Source organism: Pelobates fuscus, chromosome 12 (assembly GCF_036172605.1).
Source record: "Pelobates fuscus isolate aPelFus1 chromosome 12, aPelFus1.pri, whole genome shotgun sequence".
NCBI classification, from domain to species: Eukaryota; Metazoa; Chordata; class Amphibia; order Anura; family Pelobatidae; genus Pelobates; species Pelobates fuscus.
In genome coordinates, this window is record NC_086328.1 from 3,149,417 (window position 1) to 3,174,108 (window position 24,692).

General features: G+C 43.5%; 1 protein-coding gene across 1 annotated transcript in view; it reads right to left on the reverse strand.

The window, feature by feature from the left end:
* The window catches only part of PDPR (pyruvate dehydrogenase phosphatase regulatory subunit), a 47,719-nt gene extending 28,039 nt beyond the window's left edge, over positions 1–19,680 (reverse strand). Inside the window, exon 1 of the mRNA XM_063437997.1 lies at positions 19,620–19,680. The gene's annotated coding sequence lies outside the window, so the exon portion shown is untranslated. The remainder of the gene's footprint in view (positions 1–19,619) is intronic.
* Between the last annotated feature and the right edge of the window lie 5,012 nt (positions 19,681–24,692).

Consider the following 24,692-nt stretch of genomic DNA (forward strand, 5'->3'; position numbering starts at 1 on the left):
GCAGTATGAAGCCTCCACTTTATACCAAGCATATGAGTCAGTTGTTGTAGGCACTGATGAACAAAAGCTGGACCATTGTCCGATCCTATAGAACAGGGTAGTCCATATCGGGGTATTATTTCTCGTAGCAGGAATCTCACAACTTCTCCTGCTTTCTCTGTACGAGTAGGACATGCTTCTACCCAGCCTGAATAGGTGCACACAATTACCAGCAGGTAACGATGTCCACCCGATTTAGGCATCACTGTAAAGTCTATTTGTAGATCGGACATGGGGAGTCCCCCCATAAACTGGACTCCTGGTGGCTTTACTGGTCCTTGTCTTGCATTATTTTTAGCACACGTTACACATCTTCGTACAATGGCCTGAGTCAAGTTGGACAATCTTGGTATGTAGAAATGTTTTCTGAGAGATTCTTCAGTACTGTCTCTCCCAGAATGTGTCCCGTTGTGATAATTTTGGACAATTTCTACCGCTAGTGATGCTGGTATGACTATTCTTCCATCTTCTAGCTGATACCACTTGTTCTCCAGATACTTTCCCGGTTCAGTCTTTAACCACTCCTCTTCTTGAGCTGTATAAACTGGAGTCCATTGGGACAGTGGAGTTGGTATAAGAGCAGCTATATGCCCCACATACTCCTGTCTTCCTGATTCAGCAGCACGCTTAGCTGCACTATCTGCCATCCGATTTCCCTTGGTTACATCACCATCTCCTCTCAGATGCGCTCGACAATGTATGATACCGACTTCTTTCGGCTCCCACACTGCTTCCAATAGTTGTAGGATTTCAGCTGCGTATTTGATTTCTTTTCCTTCTGAATTCAGTAGTCCTCTTTCTTTATACAAAGCTCCGTGGGCATGAGTGGTTAAAAACGCATACTTAGAGTCCGTATAGATATTCACTCTTAAACCTTCAGCCAATTGTAACGCTCGTGTTAGTGCTATTAATTCTGCCTTTTGTGCTGATGTTCCTTTCGCCAGTGGCCGAGCTTCTATCACCTTGTCTATTGTTGTTACTGCATATCCTGCATAGCGGATCCCTTCTTTCACATAACTACTGCCGTCGGTATAATATTGAACATCGGGGTTCTGGATGGGAAAATCACGAAGATCTGGTCTACTTGAGAATACTTCATCCATTACTTCCAAACAATCATGTTGACTTTCAGTAGGTTGTGGCAAAAGGGTAGCTGGATTTAAGGTGTTTACAGTCTCTAAATGCACTCTGGGGTTTTCACACAACATTGCTTGACACTTGGTCATACGGCTGTTACTAAACCAATGATTTCCTTTGTAATCCAACAACGTCTGTACTGCATGTGGGACTCGTACATAAAGTTCTTGACCCAGAGTGAGTTTATCGGCTTCAGCTACTAGCAGGGCGGCTGCAGCTACTGCTCTTAGACAAGGTGGAAGTCCGCTGGCCACTGCATCCAATTGTTTAGACATGTAGGCAACAGGTCTTTGCCATGATCCCAAGTACTGTGTCAATACTCCCACAGCCATTCTTCTTTGCTCGTGTACATATAAGTAGAATGGTCGTGTGTGATCAGGTAGACCTAATGCTGGGGCACTCATCAAAGCCTTCTTCACATCTTCAAATGCCGTTTGCTGTTCTTGGGTGCATAAGAAGGGGTCGTGCTCTGTACCTTTGATAGCTGCGTACAGAGGTTTTGCTAGTATCGCATAGCTGGGAATCCATATCCTACAGAAGCCTGCTGCCCCCAAGAATTCTCGCACTTGTCTTCTATTCTTGGGTATTGGTATTTGGCAGACAGCTTCTTTTCTCTCTGGCCCCATAATCCTTTGACCTTCAGAGATATGGAATCCCAGATACTTGACAGTTGGCAAACACAACTGAGCCTTCTTTCTAGACACCTTGTATCCTGCCTTCCAGAGAATGTGCAGTAGATCGTGCGTTGCTTGCTGACAGATTTCTTTTGTAACTGCTGCTATCAACAAGTCATCTACATATTGTAACAATACACACTCTCCTGGGATGGACTCGAAATCCAGTAGATCTTGACTTAGGGCTGAACCAAATAGGGTAGGTGAATTTTTAAACCCTTGGGGCAGTCTTGTCCAAGTCATTTGGCGTTTTGAGCCCGTTACAGCGTTCTCCCATTGGAAAGCGAAAATACATTGACTTTCTGCGGCAATTCGGAGGCAAAAGAAGGCATCTTTGAGATCTAAGACTGTGAAGTAAGTAGCCCCGCCCGGAATTAAAGCAAGCAGGTTATATGGATTGGGTACGACTGGATGTATACTAACAACCGCATCATTGACTGCTCTCAAGTCCTGCACAGGTCGATACTCATCTGTACCGGGCTTTTGAACAGGCAGCAATGGGGTGTTCCAGGGGGAAGTACAGAATTTTAGGATACCATACCGTATGAACTTATCCAGATAGGATTGAATGTTCTTCTTAGCCTTCTGCGGGATGTGGTATTGTCTTAGGCTCACTGGATAAACCCCAAGTTTTAGTTCAATTTTTATAGGTGGAATATTGCGGGCCAGTCCTGGTGGGTTGTTCTCTGCCCAAACTCCTGGTATGTTAAATAATGTCTCATCACTCCTAGGGTTTTGGCTAGTCAACGCTGTATAAAGTCGCCACTCTTCTTCCTTTGGTACGGATAATGTCATGATACCTGAAGGTCCATTAAACTTTAAAGATGTTGTTCCATTTGGTAGGAACGTAATCTGCGCTTGTAATTTTGACAGCATATCACGTCCCAGCAATTGGACTGGACATTCAGGCATATAAAGGAATTGATGTTTGATTACGTGGCCTCCCAATGTACAGAGTCGACTTTTAAGAACCGGTTTTTCAGCACTTCTTCCAGTTGCTCCTATCACAGTAATAGTCCTTCCAGATGGAGGAGCAACTAGATTAGTCACCACTGAATGTTCAGCACCAGTGTCGATCATGAACGCACTCCTTTTCCCCCCTATTGATACATCGACCATAGGCTCCGCTCGACCAAGGGGGATGGAGCCCGGTCGGTATCAATAGTCCTCCATGACCGTGTCAGCCAATCCTACGAAGTCCCTACCTTCTCTATCGCGGGACCTTTGCGCTGCTGGAATATACCTGTCTTCCTTAACACTTCCTCTGTTCCCATTACTCCCTCTATAACCATTACTCCCTCCGGGGCCTCCTCTACCTCTGCCTCTAAAGTTTCCGTAGCCTGCCCTGGGTTGGTCTCTCTCGTACTGCTCTCTTTGCGGACATTCGTTCCTCCAATGCCCTTCTTCCTTGCAATACGCGCACTGATTCCTACTCAAAGGCTCCCTACTCCATCTACAATCGCCTCTATCTGGGCCCCGTCTATCTACGCCTGCGATCGCTACCGCTAGCATATCAGCCTTTTTACGCATCCTGCGCTCTTCCTCCTTCTTGCTTTCTGTTTCCCTATTCATATAAACCTTATTCGCTACCTCCATTAGTTGGGTGATTGACATACCTGCAAACCCTTCTAACTTTTGTAGCTTGCGCTTAATATCTCCGTAAGCTTGGCTGACAAAGGCGGAGTTCACCATTCGGGAATTATCTGCGTCTTCCGGATTAAAGGGGGTATACAAGCGGTATGCCTCCAATAATCGGTCATAAAAGACACTGGGCGCTTCATCGCTTTTCTGAATCACCTCAACTGTCTTCGACATGTTAATGGCTTTCTTTCCTCCGGCTTTCATGCCAGCAATTATAGCGTCTCTATAGGCTCTGAGTTGAACCATATCAGCACCATTTACGTTCCAATCGGGATCGGTGTTGGGATAATGTGTTGCGGCCCATGCTGATGGATTAGCTTGGTTTAAAGTACGGGCTTTATCCTCTAATGCTTTAATGGCTGCTTGATTTATTCTTGTCCTTTCCTCATTGTTAAATAAAGTCATTAATAACTGCTGGCAATCAGCCCATGTCGGGTTATGTGTCTGTACTATTGAGGTGAACAGATCAGTCATAGCTTGTGGTTTCTCAGTATACGAGGAATTGTGGGTCTTCCAGTTTAAAAGATCGGTTGTAGTAAATGGGACATATACGAAGACAGGGTCAGCGTGTGCCATTTGACCTGCGGCATCGATATAGGCTGACCCGGGATTCAGACGAAGAGGCATCTGATAGTGCTTTAATTGTTGGGCACCGGTCAACTGTCGGGTCTGTATGGGGCTACGTGGAGGGGCGTCAGTCATAGGTTCCAGTCGGGGAGAAATAGGGTATGGGGATGTGGGAGCTTGGTTTTGGGAAAAGGTTGTAAATAGAACACTTCGAGTCGAGCTAGATGAAGCTTGACCGGAAGTCTGAAGTGGCGCCAAATCAGGATATTCGTTTTTAATGGGGGTTGGTTCTGATTCCGGAAGGGGAGATTTAGTACGAGGGGGGGTGGATCCTGTACTGGAGGAGGAAGCGGAAGTGGATGGGGGTAATGAGGGGAGGGCTGCAGGTCTTCCTGCATTTGCGTCACTTCCTCTTAACGGAAAGTAAGGGGGCGGCATAGGGATCTCAGACTCAGGGGGCGTGTCCAAAATGGGCCTAACACCAGTCCTAGTGGACGAACAAGTCCTAGCTACCATGAGGCGACATTGCTCCTCGTGGCATGTCCGGAGCCATTTTGGCGAGTCATTTACGGCCTGTCTCCAACAATCAACATAAGGAAACTGGCCGTAAAGTTCAGGCCTACCTGATACAGCCACGTGTAAGCGCTGTGTGGTGACATTCTGTCATCAAACTAACATGGTGACCAGGGGTCATGTGATCACGTTCATGTAGATCTTTCTTACAGGGGGATAAGCTTTACCCTTTGGTATGTTAAGTAGGTAATTCAATACCTTTACAAGTCAGGAGAGAGATAGCCACTCCTCTCTATCTTCATTTCTCTCTGTTCCTTCTTGGCTGTGCTACTGAGCAGACGCCATGTGCTATCTTGGTGAACCATGTTATACTCTATTGCTTCCTTTTCTTCCTTGGTGAATGTGATGTTGGACTTGCAGCAGTGAGCCATTACTAGATGTGAAGGCCTAACCGTGGGTGAGATCAAACGTGTGGGGAAAGGGATTACTATATAGATAGATAGATTTAAAAGGGTTGTTGCTCCGTGGGTCTGGGCTGTATGTTATAGTATTGTGTGTTGCCTTCTAAATAAATACCTTTTAATGTAGACGATCCTTGTGTAATATTTATATTAATTTGGTGATTACACCACACGCTGTACCAGAGTTGGATCCAAACTGCCACGTGGCGGCCATGCCGCAACCAAAGTAGGCCACTCCCTAGTACACAAAGTGACCAAACGTACAGGAGACATTTTAACCCCAAAATCACAAGTTTTGAATCCCTTTTTAAAATTCTTCACCATACAACCTAAGGGATCCGGGATCGTTGACTGCGACGCACCCATACTTAACAATGGAACGTCGTTGACAACGAATACTATACACGCGTACTATTCAACAGTCACACCCGTTTCCTCTGGCAACAGCACCACGTGGTACGGTTACCAAGTGAAACGTACACAATAACAATAAACACTCCCGTACACACACAGCTGCTACACCAGTCACTATATAATCAATATTATGCCCTTTGGCGTAACTATACAGTCACCCACGCTATAATTCTCTATATACGAATTACCCGTCTATAACACACCCCAGTAACATCGTCTTTTACAAATAGCGGTTACAGTACGGTTAGCATAGGTCAAAGCACAAGTTAAGGTCACAATACAATTATTAGTGGTTATGGTGTTAAACATGCAATGGACGACAATGATTAGTACTTATATACAGTGTCAGTAAATATACAGGGTTATGGTACCGTGCACTATAATACAGCAACACACTATTAACACTCTCGCTAGACGGCTGAGCTCGCGCTATCTAACAAGATATACACTTTACTAAACAATCGTTAACACATTTACAATTCCCAACTAAACTATTGGCCAGTACCTTGATGGACTACCTAAAACTATATACACCCGTTTTGGTTAGCCACACTGCCCAATCACCACATATAGCGAGCTAGAGAACCGAATTTACACAGGCGCCTCTTAGTCGCACTATCAAAAGTCTAGTGGGTTCCAAATTTACACGCCTTCCCACTTAGCCCAGATAGGTTGAGAGCTAGCGAACCGAATTTACACAGGCGCCGCTTAGTCTCCCGGTCCCTCCGACCTAGCGAACGTAATATACACCCTAGAACGCTAGTCTAGACAAGACACCGGTGTCCGGCTAGGGCTATTTACACCAGGACCCCGCCTGACTAACAAAATCAAACGGTCTGACTAAAGAGCGTTCGATCGAGCGGTGCGCCTTCGCTCCTTCCCTCCGACAGAGGGGGCAGATACACAGATTCAAAACCCCTTTGGGCCTACCGCACAATCGGTATACCCCTAGTGGGTCCTGCCGTCTAAAACAGCAGTTGTCTTACCTCCTCGTTCCTGAACCTGAGTTCACACTCATCGACGGGGACACCCCAGCACTTCTCACGTAGAGGCCGATGATCTCCTGGACAACAGACCAGTGGCGCCGAGACGAAGGGAGGTCCACGCAGAAGTTCAGGGGTGCAGCCGTAGAGAACGTGGGCAAAGATAGACCGTCTCACGCCTCTGCCTCTCAGCTACCGTTGAACGATGAGCTTCCCGGCCAATGCACCAAATGATACCGGAGAAACTGACGGAAGCCAAGCACAGAGAGATGGACACAGGTTTCTTCAGGAAGGAAGAGATTCTTTATTGGATCACCGATCGGGACTCAGAGGGACTAATGTCACCAAAATACAGCAAGTTCTGAGCCCCGGACAATAGTGCAGGCTCCTTATATAGGCATATAACTCCTCCCATATTAAGCTCCACCCGCACATTCTCTTAACCAATCAACACAAATAAGAATTAACTTCCTGTTTGACCGCATGGCTTGTCCAGCACAATGGAGGAGGGGGAATACTATATCCTGTATTCTTGCACATGCTCCGTACACTACTGATCGTATCTTGCCTCGTGCAACCAACTGATCGATACGTCAGCATATGCACGTACACATGCCACGTGGTAATCTCGGCCTACTAAATTTATTTTTACCGAGATTCCACCACACTAGAGGGGTCAGTCTCTCTATACACACAGTCCTAGAGGGGTCAGTCTCTCTATACACACAGTCCTAGAGGGGTCAGTCTCTATACACACAGTCCTAGAGGGGTCAGTCTCTATACACACAGTCCTAGAGGGGTCAGTCTCTCTATACACACAGTCCTAGAGGGGTCAGTCTCTATACACACAGTCCTAGAGGGGTCAGTCTCTCTATACACACAGTCCTAGAGGGGTCAGTCTCTATACACACAGTCCTAGAGGGGTCAGTCTCTCTATACACACAGTCCTAGAGGGGTCAGTCTCTATACACACAGTCCTAGAGGGGTCAGTCTCTATACACACAGTCCTAGAGGGGTCCGTCTCTATACACACAGTCCTAGAGGGGTCCGTCTCTATACACACAGTCCTAGAGGGGGTCAGTCTCTATACACACAGTCCTAGAGGGGTCAGTCTCTCTATACACACAGTCCTAGAGGGGTCAGTCTCTCCATACACACAGTCCTAGAGGGGTCAGTCTCTCCATACACACAGTCCTAGAGGGGTCAGTCTCTCCATACACACAGTCCTAGAGGGGTCAGTCTCTCTATACACACAGTCCTAGAGGGGTCAGTCTCTCTATACACACAGTCCTAGAGGGGTCAGTATCTATACACACAGTCCTAGAGGGGTCAGTATCTATACACACAGTCCTAGAGGGGTCAGTCTCTATACACACAGTCCTAGAGGGGTCAGTATCTATACACACAGTCCTAGAGGGGTCAGTCTCTATACACACAGTCCTAGAGGGGTCAGTCTCTATACACACAGTCCTAGAGGGGTCAGTCTCTATACACACAGTCCTAGAGGGGTCAGTCTCTATACACACAGTCCTAGAGGGGTCAGTCTCTATACACACAGTCCTAGAGGGGTCAGTCTCTATACACACAGTCCTAGAGGGGTCAGTCTCTCTATACACACAGTCCTAGAGGGGTCAGTCTCTCTATACACACAGTCCTAGAGGGGTCAGTCTCTCTATACACACAGTCCTAGAGGGGTCAGTCTCTATACACACAGTCCTAGAGGGGTCAGTCTCTCTATACACACAGCCCTAGAGGGGGTCAGTCTCTATACACACAGTCCTAGAGGGGGTCAGTCTCTATACACACAGTCCTAGAGGGGTCAGTCTCTCTATACACACAGTCCTAGAGGGGTCAGTCTCTCTATACACACAGTCCTAGAGGGGTCAGTCTCTCTATACACGCAGCCCTAGAGGGGGTCAGTCTCTATACACACAGTCCTAGAGGGGGTCAGTCTCTATACACACAGTCCTAGAGGGGGTCAGTCTCTATACACACAGTCCTAGAGGGGTCAGTCTCTCTATACACACAGTCCTAGAGGGGTCAGTCTCTCTATACACACAGTCCTAGAGGGGTCAGTCTCTCTATACACACAGTCCTAGAGGGGTCAGTCTCTCTATACACACAGTCCTAGAGGGGTCAGTCTCTATACACACACAGTCCTAGAGGGGTCAGTCTCTATACACACAGTCCTAGAGGGGTCAGTCTCTATACACACAGTCCTAGAGGGGTCAGTCTCTATACACACAGTCCTAGAGGGGTCAGTCTCTATACACACACAGTCCTAGTGATACCGGAGAAACTGACGGAAGCCAAGCACAGAGAGATGGACACAGGTTTCTTCAGGAAGGAAGAGATTCTTTATTGGATCACCGATCGGGACTCAGAGGGACTAGCGTCACCAAAATACAGCAAAGTCTGAGTACTGAATACATAGAGTACATTCCTTATATAGCACTGTAGCTCCTCCCACAATTAACTACACCCACACATACCCTTAACCTATTTAATGAATAGAGTCTAAACTCATCCATCCGGTCTAACCACGTGGCTCATCTGATACAAAGGAGAGGGACGCGTAATTCCAGTTCTTACATTCCTGCACCTGGTCAGTACAGTGATGACAGTATCTTAGCTACGTGTAATTAACTAACTGATACTACAAACACATATACATACATATGCCTTGTGGCAATCTTAGCCTGCTAAACTTGTATTTTACTGGAATTACATCACATTCCCCCCTTTGATGCCTCTGATATTTCACAATTACTTGAGGCATCACTTAACCTTGGTTTGCATATACCTCAGGTTACCATGAACCAGACCAGACTTATCTTATGATGTGAATCTTTTAACACTCATCTTCCTGCATTGGTTCTCCTTGATCTAGAGCCTTATACTTATATATCGCCATTATCTGTGCAGCAGCCTTCCTCTCTGCTATACTTCCTATCAGGCTTTGCACAGACCTAACTACTAAGGGTATAAGACACGGTAGGAGTAGACACAACAGTAAAATCAGTAGGACTCCACCTACCACTGCCTTAAGCCCTCCAAACCACTCATACCAGCTACCAAACCAACTACTTGGATTGTACCCTTTCCATACCTGAGTAGGCACATGCACTAGTTTAACCATATGGCTAGTAAGCTCAGCTATTGCTTGCCCTTCGTCATCTATTTGAAGACAGCAATTGCTCAGGTTAAACTTCCCACATACACCTCCCTCTACTGCCAAAAGGTAATCCAAGGCTAATCTATTTTGGTACACTGCTGTCCTCATCCTGGTATTATGCTTCGCTAGAAGATTGAGTGCTTGTGAGGTCTCATTAGTAATAATCTCAACCACCGCCTGTAATCTTATAATACGGTTGAGCATATAAATTGGGGTTCTATAACCAAAGGTACCATCTTCTGCCCACGTGGCTGGCCCATAATAATCTATGATACGCTGGGGAGGCCATTCATTATCTTCCCAGGTGCCTATCTCTAAGGGTCCCCTTTTCTTCCTATGATTCACATCATACACTTTAACACCTAAAGTCTCACCTGTTTCAATCGGTAACAAGAAGAAGGATGGTTTGAGCATACCCAACACACATGCCCCTTCCCAGTCCTGTGGCAACTCCGAATAGGCTTTCTTACCACAGATCCAGTACAAATTTGCTGGGGCTCTCCAGGTAGATGTGATGGATAAATCAAACCACACATCCTTTAAACTGGCATATCTAGCAAACGGGTTAGATGGTTCTGAGACATTTGAAGCCGACCACCAAGTTGTATTTTTAGTATCATCATCATAAGCTTTTTGCCCTAGACAAGTTAATTCTCCTACAGAAGTATTATACATTATTCCTTTCCTTGCTATGCAAACATAACCTATGATGGAGGTCTTTAATCTCCACTCAGATTTACCTCTAACACTCAAATGATAATCGGCTTGTGTAGATATTAGTTGGTCAACTGCCTCAGAACCGGACATTACCTCCTTTGCTTCCCAAGGCCATTGGTCTCCCATGTTAGTACCTCCACACACATAGCAGTTGGTAACATTAAGACTACCGGCAATACTCTCAGCTAGGTCAATGAACAGGTTTTTAGCATTATGGGGGATCTTATTATCTATACTCATCTCTTCATAAAAGGAATGGTATACTTGATGAGTCTGGGAGGATACCGTATCAGTCTCTATTCCTATAAACAATAATGTCCCAGGATCTAAACCCGTCCCGTATATCTGAAACCCAAATAAATTTCCATACTTATCTAGGAACTTGTCGGGGTTATTAATAAGTATATGGACTGGGTTGCATTCCATAGACTTACAATAAGGGCTAGTCGGCAACTTAGTCACTATCATGTCTTTATCTACTGTCTGTCCCCAAGTCGCCCACCCCACACAAGACCAATATGGGCAAAAGTTATAATCTCTATTTGGGCATCTAGGACTTACATATTTATTTTTGCTACTGGGACAAATATATTTATCGTTAGACCCATACGTCCTCTCCCATCTAAGATCCCCACATACATTCCACGGCTTTCTACCACTCGATATCGCTTTACACGCATCAAATAGCAGAACACCCGAAGAATGTACGGATTCTAACACCGTTTTATTAATTAGGGTCCCCTGAGGATCTCCATTCCTGAGAGTCAACCAAATTGTACGAGGCTGATACTCCGGACTGAAGCACTTAGGTTCTCCTACTCCTAAATGGCACACACTATAATCTATATTTAAGTATCTACATCTCGATACATCTCCTTTACATTCGTATTGTGAATGCCAAATTAGGGTTTGGGAAATATGGTTACCTGTTCTCGTAGTCTTAATGCATACCTCACAGCTAGGAGTGTCGGTACCTCTACCTTCCTGAATATAAAAACACATATAAATAAACACTATCAAAAGCACATCTTTCGCCGTCATCCTCAGTCTTCGTCCGTGCGATGGCGCCTCAGCTTCCAGGATGTGAGGGCTGCAGGGAATGGAGTTCTGCTCATCTTCACAGGTGTCCCTTCGAGACTTTCCTGGCTTATACACTATGTGTTGGTAAGCGGACAGGCTTTATTATGGCCTTCTCACTCACACCTGTAACAATAAAATTTGTAATCCACAATAATTCCTCGTTACTCCGACTGAGTAGTGCGTTTCAACCGGATCTTGCAGGGATTCTCTGGATCTGCTGTAATTTGCCAAGAATCGACTGCTGCTGGTTTAACCCTGGAGTGATGTATCCACGGAGTCACTTCTGCTACTTTTATTGCTGTAGGGGTAGACAAAAGAACAACATAAGGACCTCTCCACTTGGGCCCTAACGGTACATTATTCCACTCTTTAATCCACACTTGGTCTCCTGGATGATAACTATGAACAGGGGGATAAATATTCACAGGTAATCTATCTTGTACCCATTTCTGTACCTCCTCCATAGTCTTACCCAACTCTACAACCTGCTGCCGGGTAATTCCTTCTCCCAACTGACTCAAGTCCCCCCTTAAGTTACCAAGTACGGGAGGTGGTCGCCCATACATGATTTCAAAAGGAGAGAGGCCCATCCTTCTGGTAGGGGTACTGCGGATTCGCAATAAAGCTATGGGTAAGAGAACGTTCCACTTAAGTTGGGTTTCCTGACACATTTTAGCCAACTGGTTCTTTATAGTTCTATTCATTCTCTCTACCTTACCAGAACTCTGGGGTCTATATGCAGTATGAAGCCTCCACTTTATACCAAGCATATGAGTCAGTTGTTGTAGGCACTGGTGAACAAAAGCTGGACCATTGTCCGATCCTATAGAACAGGGTAGTCCATATCGGGGTATTATTTCTCGTAGCAGGAATCTCACAACTTCTCCTGCTTTCTCTGTACGAGTAGGACATGCTTCTACCCAGCCTGAATAGGTGCACACAATTACCAGCAGGTAACGATGTCCACCCGATTTAGGCATCACTGTAAAGTCTATTTGTAGATCGGACATGGGGAGTCCCCCCATAAACTGAACTCCTGGTGGCTTTACTGGTCCTTGTCTTGCATTATTCTTAGCACACGTTACACATCTGCGTACAATGGCCTGAGTCAAGTTGGACAATCTTGGTATGTAGAAATGTTTTCTAAGAGATTCTTCAGTACTGTCTCTCCCAGAATGTGTCCCGTTGTGATAATTTTGGACAATTTCTACCGCTAGTGATGCTGGTATGACTATTCTTCCATCTTCTAGCTGATACCACTTGTTCTCCAAATACTTTCCCGGTTCAGTCTTTAACCACTCCTCTTCTTGAGCTGTATAAACTGGAGTCCATTGGGACAGTGGAGTTGGTATAAGAGCAGCTATATGCCCCACATACTCCTGTCTTCCTGATTCAGCAGCACGCTTAGCTGCACTATCTGCCATCCGATTTCCCTTGGTTACATCACCATCTCCTCTCAGATGCGCTCGACAATGTATGATACCGACTTCTTTCGGCTCCCACACTGCTTCCAATAGTTGTAGGATTTCAGCTGCGTACTTGATTTCTTTGCCTTCTGAATTCAGTAGTCCTCTTTCTTTATACAAAGCTCCGTGGGCATGAGTGGTTAAAAACGCATATTTGGAGTCCGTGTAGATGTTTACTCTTAAACCTTCAGCCAATTGTAACGCTCGTGTTAGTGCTATTAATTCTGCCTTTTGTGCTGATGTTCCTTTCGCCAGTGGCCGAGCTTCTATCACCTTGTCTATTGTTGTCACTGCATATCCTGCATAGCGGATCCCTTCTTTCACATAACTACTGCCGTCGGTGTAACATTGAACATCGGGGTTCTGGATGGGAAAATCACGAAGATCTGGTCTACTTGAGAATACTTCATCCATTACTTCCAAACAATCATGTTGACTTTCAGTAGGTTGTGGCAAAAGGGTAGCTGGATTTAAGGTGTTTACAGTCTCTAAATGCACTCTTGGGTTTTCACACAACATTGCTTGATACTTGGTCATACGGCTATTACTAAACCAATGATTTCCTTTGTAATCCAACAACGTCTGTACTGCATGTGGGACTCGTACATAAAGTTCTTGACCCAGAGTGAGTTTATCGGCTTCAGCTACTAGCAGGGCGGCTGCAGCTACGGCTCTTAGACAAGGTGGAAGTCCGCTGGCCACTGCATCCAGTTGCTTAGACATGTAGGCAACAGGTCTTTGCCATGATCCCAAGTACTGTGTCAATACTCCCACAGCCATTCTTCTTTGCTCGTGTACATATAAGTAGAATGGTCGTGTGTGATCAGGTAGACCTAATGCTGGGGCACTCATCAAAGCCTTCTTCACATCTTCAAATGCCGTTTGCTGTTCTTGGGTCCATAAGAAGGGGTCGTGCTCTGTACCTTTGATGGCTGCGTACAGAGGTTTTGCCAGTATCGCATAGCTGGGAATCCATATCCTACAGAAGCCTGCTGCCCCCAAGAATTCTCGCACTTGTCTTCTATTCTTGGGTATTGGTATTTGGCAGACAGCTTCTTTTCTCTCTGGCCCCATAATTCTTTGACCTTCAGAGATATGGAATCCTAGATACTTGACAGTTGGCAAACACAACTGAGCCTTCTTTCTAGACACCTTGTATCCTGCCTTCCAGAGAATGTGTAGTAGATCGTGCGTTGCTTGCTGACAGATTTCTTTTGTAACTGCTGCTATCAACAAGTCATCTACATATTGTAACAATACACACTCTCCTGGGATGGACTCGAAATCCAATAGATCTTGACTTAGGGCTGAACCAAATAGGGTAGGTGAATTTTTAAACCCTTGGGGCAGTCTTGTCCAAGTCATTTGGCGTTTTGAGCCCGTTACAGCGTTCTCCCATTGGAAAGCGAAAATACATTGACTTTCTGCGGCAATTCGGAGGCAAAAGAAGGCATCTTTGAGATCTAAGACTGTGAAGTAAGTAGCCCCGCCCGGAATTAAAGCAAGCAGGTTATATGGATTGGGTACAACTGGATGTATGCTAACAACCGCATCATTGACTGCTCTTAAGTCCTGTACAGGTCGATACTCATCTGTACCGGGCTTTTGAACAGGCAGCAATGGGGTGTTCCAGGGGGAAGTACAGAATTTTAGGATACCATACCGTATGAACTTATCCAGATAGGATTGGATGTTCTTCTTAGCCTTCTGCGGAATGTGATATTGTCTTAGGCTCACTGGATAAACCCCATGTTTCAGTTCAATTTTTATTGGTGGAATATTGCGGGCCAGTCCTGGTGGGTTGTTCTCTGCCCAAACTCCTGGTATATTAAACAATGTCTCATCACTCCTAGGGTTTTGGCTAGTCAACACTGTATAAAGTCGCCACTCTTCTTCCTTTGGTACGGATAAAGTCATAATACCTGAAGGTCCATTAAACTTTAAAGATGTTGTTCCATCTGGTAGGAACGTAATCTGCGCTTGTAATTTGGATAGCATATCACGTCCCAGCAATTGGACTGGACATTCAGGCATATAAAGGAATTGGTGTTTTACTACGTGGCCTCCCAATGTACAGAGTCGACTTTTAAGAACCGGTCTTTCAGCACTTCTTCCAGTTGCTCCTATCACAGTAATAGTCCTTCCAGATGGAGGAGCAACTAGATTAGTCACCACTGAATGTTCAGCACCAGTGTCGATCATGAACGCACTCCTTTTCCCCCCTATTGATACATCGACCATAGGCTCCGCTCGACCAAGGGGGATGGAGCCCGGTCGGTATCAATAGTCCTCCATGACCGTGTCAGCCAATCCTACAAAGTCCCTACCTTCTCTATCGCGAGACCTTTGCGCTGCTGGAATATACCTGTCTTCCCTAACACTTCCTCTGTTCCCATTACTCCCTCTATAACCATTACTCCCTCCGGGACCTCCTCTACCTCTCGCTCTGCCTCTAAAGTTTCCGTAGCCTGCCCTGGGTTGGTCTCTCTCGTACTGCTCTCTTTGCGGACATTCGTTCCTCCAATGCCCTTCTTCCTTGCAATACGCACACTGATCCCTACTCAAAGGCTCCCTACTCCATCTATTATTGCCTCTATCTGGGCCCCGTTTATCTACGCCTGCGATCGCTACCGCTAGCATATCAGCCTTTTTACGCATCTTGCGCTCTTCCTCTTTCTTACTTTCTGTATCCCTGTTCATATAGACCTTATTTGCTACCTCCATTAGTTGGGTGATGGACATACCTGCAAACCCTTCTAACTTTTGTAGCTTGCGCTTAATATCTCCGTATGCTTGGCTGACAAAGGCGGAGTTAACCATTCGGGAATTGTCTGCGTCTTCCGGATTAAAGGGGGTATACAAGCGGTACGCCTCCAATAATCGGTCATAAAAGACACTGGGCGCTTCATCGCTTTTCTGGATCACCTCAACTGTCTTCGACATGTTAATGGCTTTCTTTCCTCCGGCTTTCATGCCAGCAATTATAGCGTCTCTATAGGCTCTGAGTTGAACCATATCAGCACCATTTACGTTCCAATCGGGATCAGTGTTGGGATAATGTGTTGCGGCCCATGCTGCTGGATTAGCTTGGTTCAAAGCACGGGCTCTATCCTCTAATGCTTTAATGGCTGCTTGATTTATTCTTGTCCTTTCCTCATTGTTAAATAAAGTCATTAATAACTGCTGGCAATCAGCCCATGTCGGATTATGTGTCTGTACTATTGAGGTGAACAGATCAGTCATGGCTTGTGGTTTCTCAGTATACGAGGAATTATGGGTCTTCCAGTTTAAAAGGTCGGTAGTGGTGAAAGGGACATATACGAAGACAGGGTCAGCGTGTGCCATTTGACCTGCGGCATCGATATAAGCTGACCCGGGATTTAAGCGAAGAGGCATCTGATAGTGCTTTAATTGTTGGGCACCAGTCAACTGTCGGGTTTGGATGGGGCTACGTAGGGAAGCGTCAGTCATGGGTTCCGGTCGGGGAGATATAGGGTATGGGGATGTGGGAGGTTGGTTTTGGGAAAAGGTAGTGAATAGAACACTTCGGGCCGAGCTAGATGAAGCTTGACCGGAAGTCTGAAGTGGCGCCAAATCAGGATATTCGTTTCTAATGGGGGTGGGTTCTGGTTCCGGAAGGGGAGATTTAGTACGAGGGGGGGTGGATCCTGTACTGGAGGAGGAAGCGGAAGTGGATGAGGGTAATGAGGGAAGGGTTACAGGACTTCCTGTATTTGCGTCACTTCCTCTTACCGGAAAGTAAGGGGGCGGCAAAGGGATCTCGGACTCAGGGGGCGTGTCCAAAATGGGCCTAACACCAGCCCTAGTGGACGAACAAGTCCTAGCTACCATGAGGCGACACTGTTCCTCGTGGCATGTCCGGAGCCATTTTGGCGAGTCATTTACGGCCTGTCTCCAACAGTCAATATAAGGAAACTGGCCGTAAAGTTCAGGCCTACCCGATACAGCCACGTGTAAGCGCTGTACCAGAGTTGGATCCAAACTGCCACGTGGCGGCCATGCCGCAACCAAAGTAGGCCACTCCCTAGTACACAAAGTGACCAAACGTACAGGAGACATCTTTACCCCAAAATCACAAACTTTGAATCCCTTTTTAAAATTCTTAACCATACATCCTAAGGGATCCGGAATCGTTGACTGCGACGCACCCATACTTAACAATGGAACGTCGTCGACAACGAATACTATACACGCGTACTATTCAACAGTCACACCCGTTTCCTCTGGCAACAGCACCACGTGGTACGGTTACCAAGTGAAACGTACACAATAACAATAAACACTCAGGGAATTCCCGTACACACACAGCTGTTACACCAGTCACTATATAATCAATATTATGCCCTTTGGCGTAACTATACAGTCACCCACGCTATAATTCTCTATATACGAATTACCCGTCTATAACACACCCCAGTAACATCGTCTTTTACAAATAGCGGTTACAGTACGGTTAGCATAGGTCAAAGCACAAGTTAAGGTCACAATACAATTATTAGTGGTTATGGTGTTAAACATGCAATGGACGACAATGATTAGTACTTATTATATAATGTCAGTAAATATACAGGGTTATGGTACCGTGCACTATAATACAGCAACACACTATTAACACTCTCGCTAGACGGCTGAGCTCGCGCTATCTAACAAGATATACACTTTACTAAAACAATCGTTAACACATTTACAATTCCCAACTAAACTATTGGCCAGTACCTTGAATGGACTACCTAAAACTATATACACCCGTTTTGGTTAGCCACACTGCCCAATCACCACATATATAGCGAGCTAGAGAACCGAATTTACACAGGCGCCTCTTAGTCGCACTATCAAAAGTCTAGTGGGTTCCAAATTTACACGCCTTCCCACTTAGCCCAGATAGGATGAGAACTAGCGAACCGAATTTACACAGGCGCCGCTTAGTCTCCCGGTCCCTCCGACCTAGCGAACGTAATATACACCCTAGAACGCTAGTCTAGACAAGACACCGGTGTCCGGCTAGGGCTATTTACACCAGGACCCCGCCTGACTAACCAAATCAAACGGTCTGACTAAAGAGCGTTCGATCGAGCGGTGCGCCTTCGCTCCTTCCCTCCGACAGAGGGGGCAGATACACAGATTCAAAACCCCTTTGGGCCTACCGCACAATCGGTATACCCCTAGTGGGTCCTGCCGTCTAAAACAGCAGTTGTCTTACCTCCTCGTTCCTGAACCTGAGTTCACACTCATCGACGGGGACACCCCAGCACTTCTCACGTAGAGGCCGATGATCTCCTGGACAACAGACCAGTGGCGCCGAGACGAAGGGAGGTCCACGCAGAAGTTCAGGGGTGCAGCCGTAGAGAACGTGGGCAAAGATAGACCGTCTCACGCCTCTGCCTCTCAGCTACCGTTGAACGATGAGCTTCCCGGCCAATGCACCAAATGATACCGGAGAAACTGACGGAAGCCAAGCACAGAGAGATGGACACAGGTTTCTTCAGGAAGGAAGAGATTCTTTATTGGATCACCGATCGGGACTCAGAGGGACTAGCGTCACCAAAATACAGCAAAGTCTGAGTACTGAATACATAGAGTACATTCCTTATATAGCACTGTAGCTCCTCCCACAATTAACTACACCCACACATACCCTTAACCTATTTAATGAATAGAGTCTAAACTCATCCATCCGGTCTAACCACGTGGCTCATCTGATACAAAGGAGAGGGACGCGTAATTCCAGTTCTTACATTCCTGCACCTGGTCAGTACAGTGATGACAGTATCTTAGCTACGTGTAATTAACTAACTGATACTACAAACACATATACATACATATGCCTTGTGGCAATCTTAGCCTGCTAAACTTGTATTTTACTGGAATTACATCACACTAGAGGGGTCAGTCTCTATACACACAGTCCTAGAGGGGTCAGTCTCTCTATACACACAGTCCTAGAGGGGTCAGTCTCTCTATACACACAGTCCTAGAGGGGTCAGTCTCTCTATACACACAGTCCTAGAGGGGTCAGTCTCTATACACACAGTCCTAGAGGGGTCAGTCTCTCTATACACACAGCCCTAGAGGGGGTCAGTCTCTATACACACAGTCCTAGAGGGGGTCAGTCTCTATACACACAGTCCTAGAGGGGTCAGTCTCTCTATACACACAGTCCTAGAGGGGGTCAGTCTCTATACACACAGTCCTAGAGGGGTCAGTCTCTCTATACACACAGTCCTAGAGGGGTCAGTCTCTCTATACACACAGTCCTAGAGGGGTCAGTCTCTCTATACACACAGTCCTAGAGGGGTCAGTCTCTCTATACACACAGTCCTAGAGGGGTCAGTCTCTCTATACACACAGTCCTAGAGGGGTCAGTCTCTCTATACACACAGTCCTAGAGGGGTCAGTCTCTCTATACACACAGTCCTAGAGGGGTCAGTCTCTCTATACACACAGTCCTAGAGGGGTCAGTCTCTATACACACAGTCCTAGAGGGGTCAGTCTCTATACACACAGTCCTAGAGGGGTCAGTCTCTATACACACAGTCCTAGAGGGGTCCGTCTCTATACACACAGTCCTAGAGGGGGTCAGTCTCTATACACACAGTCCTAGAGGGGGTCAGTCTCTCTATACACACAGTCCTAGAGGGGTCAGTCTCTATACACACAGTCCTAGAGGGGTCAGTCTCTCTATACACACAGTCCTAGAGGTGTCCCTGTTGCCCCTGACTGTGACCTCTGACCTCTCCGCTTCCGGTATCCCCCACGGTCCAGTATCTAGGATTAACGTCGAAGTTATGACGTCAACGCGCAGACATCCAGTTTCAGCCAATCAGAGCTCAGAACAGAGACACGCCCCCTGCTGTGTTTGGCAACTGCACATGGTGAGCGATCAACCAATACCGAGCTAGGATGGACGGGGCGGGGACAAAACAGCCAATCAGAGGAGAGAAAGTGGACGCCATGTTGGAGGAGGCAATGTGTGATCAAAACACTGAGTCTATTAACCCCATAAATACTGAATGTGAGAATATTGCGATTAACCCCATAAATACTGAATGTCAATATATTGAGATTAACCCCATAAACACTGAATGTGAGAATATTGAGATTAACCCCATAAACACTGAATGTGAGAATATTGAGATTAACCCCATAAACACTGAATGTGAGAATATTGAGATTAACCCCATAAATACTGAATGTGAGAATATTGAGATTAACCCCTTAAATACTGAATGTGAGAATATTGAGATTAACCCCATAAACACTGAATGTGAGAATATTGAGATTAACCCCTTAAATACTGAATGTGAGAATATTGAGATTAACCCCATAAACACTGAATGTGAGAATATTGAGATTAACCCCATAACACTGAATGTGAGAATATTGAGATTAACCCCATAAACACTGAATGTGAGAATATTGAGATTAACCCCATAAACACTGAATGTGAGAATATTGAGATTAACCCCATAAATACTGAATGTGAGAATATTGAGATTAACCCCATAAACACTGAATGTGAGAATATTGAGATTAACCCCATAAACACTGAATGTGAGAATATTGAGATTAACCCCATAAACACTGAATGTGAGAATATTGAGATTAACCCCATAAATACTGAATGTGAGAACATTGAGATTAACCCCATAAATACTGAATGCGAGAATATTGAGATTAACCCCATAAACACTGAATGTGAGAATATTGAGATTAACCCCATAAACACTGAATGTGAGAATATTGAGGTGAACCCCATAAACACTGAATGTGAGAATATTGAGATTAACCCCATAAACACTGAATGTGAGAATATTGAGATTAATCCCATAAATACTGAATGTGAGAATATTGAGATTAACCCCATAAACACTGAATGTGAGAATATTGAGATTAACCCCATAAAAACTGAATGTGAGAATATTGAGATTAACCCCATAAATACTGAATGTGAGAATATTGAGATTAACCCTATAAATACTGAATGTGAGAACATTGAGATTAACCCCATAAACACTGAATGTCAGAATATTGATATTAACCCCTTAAATACTGAATGTGAGAATATCGAGATTAACCCCATAAATACTGAATGCGAGAATATTGAGATTAACCCCATAAATACTGAATGTGAGAATATTGAGATTAACCCCATAAACACTGAATGGCAATATATTGAGATTAACCCCATAAACACTGAATGTGAGAATATTGAGATTAACCCCATAAACACTGAATGTGAGAATATTGAGATTAACCCCATAAACACTGAATGTGAGAATATTGAGATTAACCCCATAAATACTGAATGTGAGAATATTGAGATTAACCCCTTAAATACCGAATGTGAGAATATTGAGATTAACCCCATAAACACTGAATGTGAGAATATTGAGATTAACCCCTTAAATACTGAATGTGAGAATATTGAGATTAACCCCATAAACACTGAATGTGAGAATATTGAGATTAACCCCATAACACTGAATGTGAGAATATTGAGATTAACCCCATAAACACTGAATGTGAGAATATTGAGATTAACCCCATAAACACTGAATGTGAGAATATTGAGATTAACCCCATAAATACTGAATGTGAGAATATTGAGATTAACCCCATAAACACTGAATGTGAGAATATTGAGATTAACCCCATAAACACTGAATGTGAGAATATTGAGATTAACCCCATAAACACTGAATGTGAGAATATTGAGATTAACCCCATAAATACTGAATGTGAGAACATTGAGATTAACCCCATAAATACTGAATGCGAGAATATTGAGATTAACCCCATAAACACTGAATGTGAGAATATTGAGATTAACCCCATAAACACTGAATGTGAGAATATTGAGGTGAACCCCATAAACACTGAATGTGAGAATATTGAGATTAACCCCATAAACACTGAATGTGAGAATATTGAGATTAATCCCATAAATACTGAATGTGAGAATATTGAGATTAACCCCATAAACACTGAATGTGAGAATATTGAGATTAACCCCATAAAAACTGAATGTGAGAATATTGAGATTAACCCCATAAATACTGAATGTGAGAATATTGAGATTAACCCTATAAATACTGAATGTGAGAACATTGAGATTAACCCCATAAACACCGAATGTCAGAATATTGATATTAACCCCTTAAATACTGAATGTGAGAATATCGAGATTAACCCCTTAAATACTGAATGTGAGAACATTGAGATTAACCCCATAAATACTGAATGTCAATATATTGAGATTAACCCCATAAATACTGAATGTCAATATATTGAGATTAACCCCATAAATACTGAATGTGAGAATATTGAGATTAACCCCATTAACACTGAATCTGAGAATATTGAGATTAACCCCTTAAATACTGAATGTGAGAATATCGAGATTAACCCCATAAATACTAAATGTGAGAATATCGAGATTAAACCCATAAATACTGAATGTGAGAATATCGAGATTAACCCCATAAATACTGAATGTGAGAACATTGAGATGAATCCCATAAATACTGAATGTCAATATATTGAGATTAACCCCATAAATACTGAATGTGAGAATATTGAGATTAACCCCATAAATACTGAATGTCAATATATTGAGATTAACCCCATAAATACTGAATGTGAGAATATTGAGATGAATCCCATAAATACTGAATGTGAGAATATTGAGATTAACCCCACTTAATGTGAGAATATTGGGATTAACCCCAAACATTCTGAATGTCAATATTTTGAGATTAACCCCATAAATACTGAATGTGAGAATATTGAGATTAACCCCATAAATACTGAATGTGAGAATATTGAGATTAACCCCATAAATACTGAATGTGAGAATATTGAGATTAACCCCATAAATACTGAATGTCAGAATATTGAGATTAACTCCATAAATACTGAAATGCAATATATTGAGATTAACCCCATAAACACTGAATGTGAGAATATTGAGATTAACCCCATAAATACTGAATGTCAGAATATTGAGATTAACCCCATAAATACTGAATGTGAGAATATTGGGATTAACCCCAAACATTCTGAATGTCAATATTTTGAGATTAACCCCTTAAATACTGACTGTTATAATATTGAGATTAACCCCATAAACAGGGAATGTGAGAATATTGAGATTAATCCCATAAATACTAAATGTGAGAATATTGAGATCAACCCAATAAATACTGAATGTCAAAGTATTAAGATTAACCCCATAAATACTGAATGTGAGAATATCGAGATTAACCCCTTAAATACTGAATGTGAGAATATCGAGATTAACCCCATAAATACTGAATGTGAGAATATCGAGATTAACCCCATAAACACAGAATGTGAGAATATGGGGATTAACCCCATAGATACTGAATGTCAATATATGGAGATTAACCCCATAAATACTAAATGACAGAATATTGAGATCAACCCCATAAATACTGAATGTGAGAATATTGAGATTGAGCCCATAAATACTGAATGTGAGAATATTGAGATTAACCCCACTTAATGTGAGAATATTGGGATTAACCCCAAACATTCTGAATGTCAATATTTTGAGATTAACCCCTTAAATACTGAATGTGAGAATATCGAGATTAACCCCTTAAATACTGAATGTGAGAATATCGAGATTAACCCCATAAATACTGAATGTGAGAATATCGAGATTAACCCCAAACATTCTGAATGTCAATATTTTGAGATTAACCCCATAAATACTGAATGTCAATATATTGAGATTAACCCCATAAATACTGAATGTGAGAATATTGAGATTAACCCCATAAATACTGAATGGCAGAATATTGAGATTAACCCCATAAACACTGAATGTGAGAATATTGCGATTAACCCCATAAATACTGAATGTCAATATATTGCGATTAACCCCATAAACACTGAATGTGAGAATATTGAGATTAACCCCATAAACACTGAATGTGAGAATATTGAGATTAACCCCATAAACACTGAATGTGAGAATATCGAGATTAACCCCATAAATACTGAATGTGAGAATATCGAGATTAACCCCATAAACACTGCATGTGAGAATATCGAGATTAACCCCATAAATACTGAATGTGAGAATATCGAGATTAACCCCATAAATACTGAATGTGAGAATATCGAGATTAACCCCATAAACACTGAATGTGAGAATATTGAGATTAACCCCATAAATACTGAATGTGAGAATATTGAGATTAACCCCATAAATACTGAATGTGAGAATATTGAGATTAACCCCACTTAATGTGAGAATATTGGGATTAACCCCAAACATTCTGAATGTCAATATTTTGAGATTAACCCCATAAATACTGAATGTCAATATATTGAGATTAACCCCATAAATACTGAATGTGAGAATATTGAGATTAACCCCATAAATACTGAATGGCAGAATATTGAGATTAACCCCATAAACACTGAATGTGAGAATATTGCGATTAACCCCATAAATACTGAATGTCAATATATTGCGATTAACCCCATAAACACTGAATGTGAGAATATTGAGATTAATCCCATAAATACTGTATGTCTGAATATTGAGATTAACCCCATAAATACTGAATGTGAGAATATTGAGATTAACCCCACTTAATGTGAGAATATTGGGATTAACCCCAAACATTCTGAATGTCAATATTTTGAGATTAACCCCATAAATACTGAATGTCAATATATTGAGATTAACCCCATAAATACTGAATGTGAGAATATTGAGATTAACCCCATAAATACTGAATGGCAGAATATTGAGATTAACCCCATAAACA